Genomic DNA, 5,911 nt, shown 5'->3' with positions numbered 1-5,911 from the left:
TTTCTTGCGTCTTGAATTCTGAAATGACTGTGAACGTAAAGAAGAAGAAACTGTATTTGACTTACTGATAAAAGTTAGCGAAGGGAACCTGGGACATCTTCACACAACAAAGTTCTCACAACACAGGATCAGAAAGAGAATCATACGTCAGGCTGTTAACCTCGCTCAATGCTAAGACTGATTTATAAGTGGGGGAACAGGTCGGTCACATGATTTAGTCACAAGTAGGAAAGCAAACGAGCCACGATGACAAGTGTAAATACAAGGTAGAGTCTGTGATTGGGTCATTTTCTACTAATACCGTTAACAAATTGGATAAAGTTTTGTGTTGCAGCATTCTGGTCAACAACTGAAGTAGCTGGTGCTTGTTTGAAGAGGTCAAATACAACCAAACATCCCAAACTGATGAAGTTTAAGTCAGAATTTGGAGGAAATAGTCAGAACCAGCAATATTAGTTTTTCAGTAGCACGTTCATGTTCCCTACCTTTCAAATAAACCATTTGGACTGGACTGGACCAATGATGGTGATGAGTTGAAGTCAGCTTCTTGTAGTTTAAGTATCAGCAGCAGCTCCAACTCTTAAAGGGGACATATTATGCAAAACCAACTTTTAAATCATTTGATCATGTACATTTTGGACTCTGGAGGGCCTAACAGCAGGCAAAGTGTGAAAAAAGATGAGTCAGTCATGTTGTTGTGAAGACGTGAAACCCAATAAAGGAGAAAATGTTCTTGAGGAGATTTAAGTTTCCCTTGATGACTCATGTGGTTACTGGGGTTGATTTTATCTCAGCATAAGGTTTAAGAGGTTCTCTGGGCTGCTTTAAGAGTGTTGGAGGTTCTTGAGGAGGTTTAAGAACTTCTTGAGGCGTTGACAAGAAGTTCCTGGGGTCTGATGTTTCGTGATCTGTTGAGAACTGTACAGGATTCATTTGGAGGATTTGGGGGTTCTTGGGATGTTCCAACTGTTCTTGATCAGGCTCAAGGGGTCCATGAGGAGGTTCTTGAGGGGGTTTGAATGGTTCTTGATGAGTTTTTAGGGTTCTCAGTTCAGTTCCACAGGACGGTTGGTGGGTGTCGGGACTTGTGAGGGAGATTCCAGACATTCTTATTTTATGTGCCACACCCACCCACTACATTGTTGCTGAATCGGATTGATTGGCACTCAGATTTTTAATTTGCTGAAGTTTTGTCTATAAGCCTCCTCACACTGTCCTCAGTGAGATATCCCCGAGAACAGATGCAGCGTTTGTTCCTCAGACTGCCGGCAGCGCTGCGTATGTGTGTTTTTGGGTGGAAGAGGTCAGATGAAGCAGTCAGACAAATATCTGTATTGTCGTGATGATGCAGCAGTGTGTCTGTCCTGGAGGGAGAACAGAATACCAAATGGTTGTTATTGATTTTAAGTCTTTGCCTCCAAACATGAGAAGTTTTATTTGTGTGGTGTGTTTTTTCTGTCAGCCTGGTGGAGGACTGAAACCAGGACACGTGTGGCTGCCGGGCAGCTGCTCGGGGTCTTGGTTTGGTGTTGAAGCTGAACTGAACAGAACAGAACGATCCAGAGGGTTATCCATCAGGACTTCATGAACACATAGTTTACCACGACCTCGTCTGACCTCTGACCCCGACCGTCTGTGTTTAATCTGTGTCATTATGAATTCTCTGAGGTTTTAATTTTCTGATGGTCGAGCCAAAAACATCAACGGCCTTGTTTTTCTTTCTTCTCTAGCTCCTCGTCTGCGTCGCAGGTTTCCAAGTTTATAGAACAGGAATTTATGTCACGGATGAAACAAAGATGGAGGACGCAGTGATCACACCTGGACACACCTGCACACACCTGGTGTTGTTCTTGGCCTTTTAGTCAACAATGAGCGGTGAAGAATTCGTGCAAATGCTGTGTGGATGTGTGTGTGATGTTCTGCCGTCATGGTAACAGTTTGCTCACAGCTAGTGTGTGTGTGTGTGTGTGTGTGTGTGTGTGTGGAAACACTAAGTGAACCTGGCAGAACGGAACGCGTTCTCTGAGTGTGTGTTTGGTTTTACTTCCATCTTTCATCACAATGAAGCCGCAGCGCTCGCACGGTTTATTCATCTGCTTTACTCTGTGACCTCGTTCCGAACAGGAGAGTACATTTACTCGAGTACTGGACTTTACTCCACTACACTTCATCCTCACACAAACAGCAGACCCTCTGTGGTCATTTTGATCTGGACAACACACCTCTTCAGTTCCCTGACTTCTTCTCATGTTGGTGAATCTGTCCACAGAATTTTGAACGCCTGGTAAAGTGCTCGACTCTTCTTCTGTGGTGGTTTTTGAGACACAGGATGCCAACAAACAACAAACAACAAATCAGATTGCAAGTTATCATCAGTGAAAAAATCTCAAATCGTCCCTTATCAATAAGAATCTATAATCAATAATAAAACTGTATATTGTCGAGCAACAAAACTACCAAAGAGCCCCTCACGTCCTAAAAAATGTGATGTCTAGTAATAACATGACATTCTGCACGATGAGTACTTTTACTTTGGATACTTTAAGTACATTCTGCTGGTAGAACTTCAGTATTTCTACATTGTGGTGTTGCTTTTTTTCCCAACATTGATGATCTGAATGTTTTAACACATATTTCCTGAAGCAACAAGCTCCACGCTGGTTCTTCCACAGACTCATTAAATTGTCATGGCTGTTCTCTCTGCTGTCATCGGTTAAATGTCAGCGGCGCTGTGAGATTAGGCGGTGGTGCTGATGTATGTGTGACCGGTACAGTTGAGAGTAAGCTGAAACAAACAAAAGAAAACATTATTTAACATTGCAGCCTCAGAGAGTTTGAGAGGTTCTTGAAGAGGTTCCACTGGTCCTGAAAAAGTTCCCTGGATCTTAAAAAAGAGATCCTACGTTCTAAAAGTTCCAGAGGTTTCAGAAAGTTCCCTCCAGATAGATTTAGAGGGTCTTGAATTGGACCAGAGGTGCTGAAAAAATGTTCTGCTCATGATCAGGTTCCCCGGAAGACAGTTCGGAGGTTCCAAGGGTTCTATAGTGATGTTTATAGGTGATAGTCTGATGTGGTTTATTGGGTCTTTGAGTAAGTAAAGAGGCTCCTGCAAAGGTTCCAGACTTGCTGAAGTAGGTTCCAGAGAATCTGAACTGACCACGAGTAGGTTTTTCAGTCGGTCATACTGTCTCCAAAGGGCCTTAAAAGAGGTTCCTCAGGTTCTTGTAAAGGCAAAGTTTATAACCCTAACCAAGAATGTTCCAGATATTCTAAAGTGCTTCTTTTTTCATAAAAATTGGATGCATTTTCACATTTAACATTTCAGCAGTTCTCCAAGATCTAGTTGGCCTGTAATGAGGTTCCAGAGGGTTTAAGAAAACTCCCTTGAGAAGTTCTTCAAGCAGATCCAGAGGTGCTTAATGTGGTTTTAGAGGTTCTTGAGTCAGAACTGTGGCATTTCATTTAGCCTTTAAGATCCATGTAGCCTTAAAGTGGGTTCCAACAACCCTTCTAACATTGAGTTATTTCTGCGTTCTGAGGAAGAAATGTGCTCTGGCAACAATTTCAAGCTGTTCCTCCTGTAGTTCAGTATTTGTATTAGTCTTTAAAGACATTTCAGTGGTTCTCCAGTTCCAGTGGGCCTTTCAGGAGGTTTCAGAGGTTTAGGACAGGTCCCTTGAATTAGTTTTAGAGGTTTTTGTAGAAGATCCAGAGGTGCTGAATGAAGTTTTAGAGGCATTTCAATGAGTTATCAGGTTCTGGGTGGCCTTAAAGTGATCCTCAGCAAGGTTCTGGAGGCATCCTTTTTAAAAACAATTGGGCCATTCGAGGAGGGTCCAGAGGTCCCTGAGGAGATATCAGAGCTGGTGAGATTAAAAATGTTTCTAATGTGCTTAAGGACATTTAATGGGCCCTCGGGGGAGGTGCCAGAGGTTCCTGGAGATGTTCCAAACCCGGGCATGCAGTACATGCTACAGTACGGCGGTACAGGCCTGGATATGAGAGCGGAGTTAATGGCCGTGAGAAAAGATAATGTACTGACCTGCATGAATAAACAGCCTCCACTCTGACATTCAGGGCGTCATTCCTCCGCAAACCTTAAACCCTGAATACATACAGCAACAGCAACACTCGCTCGTGTGAACGCACACGCTGTTTACACTGAAACACACAGAGACCAACATTCCTGCTGGATCCCGACCCTCCGTAAATCACCACCATTAAACACTAATGTGCAAATGTGTTTACATTAACAACACACACACACACACACCGTACACACACCGTACTCACACACACACACACACACACACCGTACTCACACACACACACATCCTGAGCATAGTGAGAGTGATTTGATATCTGATAGAGCAGATGAACAAATAAGGGTGGAACTGTGAGAACAGACGGCTATTCACATCAACAGGAAGAGGTTGTGTGTGTGTGTGTGTGTGTGTGTGTGTGTGGGTCCTCATCACTCAGGTGTTCAGTTCTGATGGTTGTACAATGTTATCTTCTTGTTGTGTGATGTGTTATCTTGTCGTGTGTTGAAGTTTATTTTGAACCTTCACTGATGTGGTTCTGTCGGATGTGGTCGTCTTGAGTTCTTCCATCCTGGTTTGAAGTCGTTGTGAAAACATTCTCTTGGATTGTTGACTTGTGTGTTTGTTCAAGACTAAAAACTCTCAGAGACACCATTACCTCTCGACAATTCTTCAAATGAGGGTCTCTGGAATATTAAGAGAGATTCCCAAACCCCTAAATACCCTAAAGTCCCCTGATGTTCCCAGGAACCAACGGACCCTCTCTCTTGGACATCCATCACCTTCTCTACCACCAAAGAACCCCCAAAAAATCTGCAATAAATCCTTAAAGACAACACAAACCTTCTGATCTGGCCTGTGGACCTCGTCATGATGCCATGAACTTCTCAAGGAGCCAAACCTCGTGGAAACTCTTCAGGAACCCAAACAACCCCCTCAACATGTTCATCAATGCCTGGACTAGTTCAACAGTTTCTGCTGAACTTTTCAAGAACTCTACAAGAAGTAGAACCTCTTTAAAAGCCAGGGGAACACATTCAGTGTCTCAGTCAATCACTGCTCACTCCAGAAAACACACAATGGTCCTTCTGATCGGACCTCTGGACCTTCTCATGCCTGGACGAATTCAACAGCTCATGATGAACTCTTGAAGAACCCCAAGAACCTCCTGAAAACCCCAAGGAACCCATTCCAAGTTCAGCTTTGTACTGCAGTGAACGGGTCCAGAGAAAAAGCAATTTTAAGCACCTAAAACAAGGCTCACCTAGAAAAATCTGTAACAGTTCAAGTGTACGTTATATAGAGAAAATTCACACCGCTTTACATCGCCGTCAGACCGGCCTTTCTTTTGGCACTACAATTTTCTCAAACCGTAGAACTTCCGTATCCCTACGCTGAAACTCGGACTCAAACAGGTGGTCTGCGAGTGGCGAAATACAGTGTGAGGCCCAGTTGCACAATTCGTAGGGATACGGAGGTTCTACGGTACTTTCCTATGACCCCACTTCAAAAACCCCAAACTATCCCTTTAAAGGTTCCTCACAGTCACACTGAATATCTGCAGACGTCTTCCAGATCTTCACTATCTGTTGTTTCAGATTCTCTTTGTTTACAACATGTGACACTTCAGAGTCCCACCCTGAGAAAAACGGCCACCATGAGAGCCCATTTCAGGGGTTAACCAGCTGTGTTTGTGGCTCTGTGTAGTTCTTGTGGTTCTGTTTGGGTCTTGTGGTTCTGTGTTGTTGTTCTGTGTATTCCAGTGTGGTTCTGTTTGGGTCTGTGTGGTTTCTGTGTGGGTTCTGCTGTGTTGTTTGTTTTTCTGTGTTGTTCTGTGTGGTTCTGTGTGTTCTGGGGTTCTATGTTTT

The sequence above is a fragment of the Sparus aurata genome, chromosome 24 (genome assembly GCF_900880675.1).
Source record: "Sparus aurata chromosome 24, fSpaAur1.1, whole genome shotgun sequence".
NCBI lineage: Eukaryota > Metazoa > Chordata > Actinopteri > Spariformes > Sparidae > Sparus > Sparus aurata.
The sequence above is the reverse complement of the archived record's forward strand: the minus strand, read 5'-3'. Positions refer to the sequence as shown.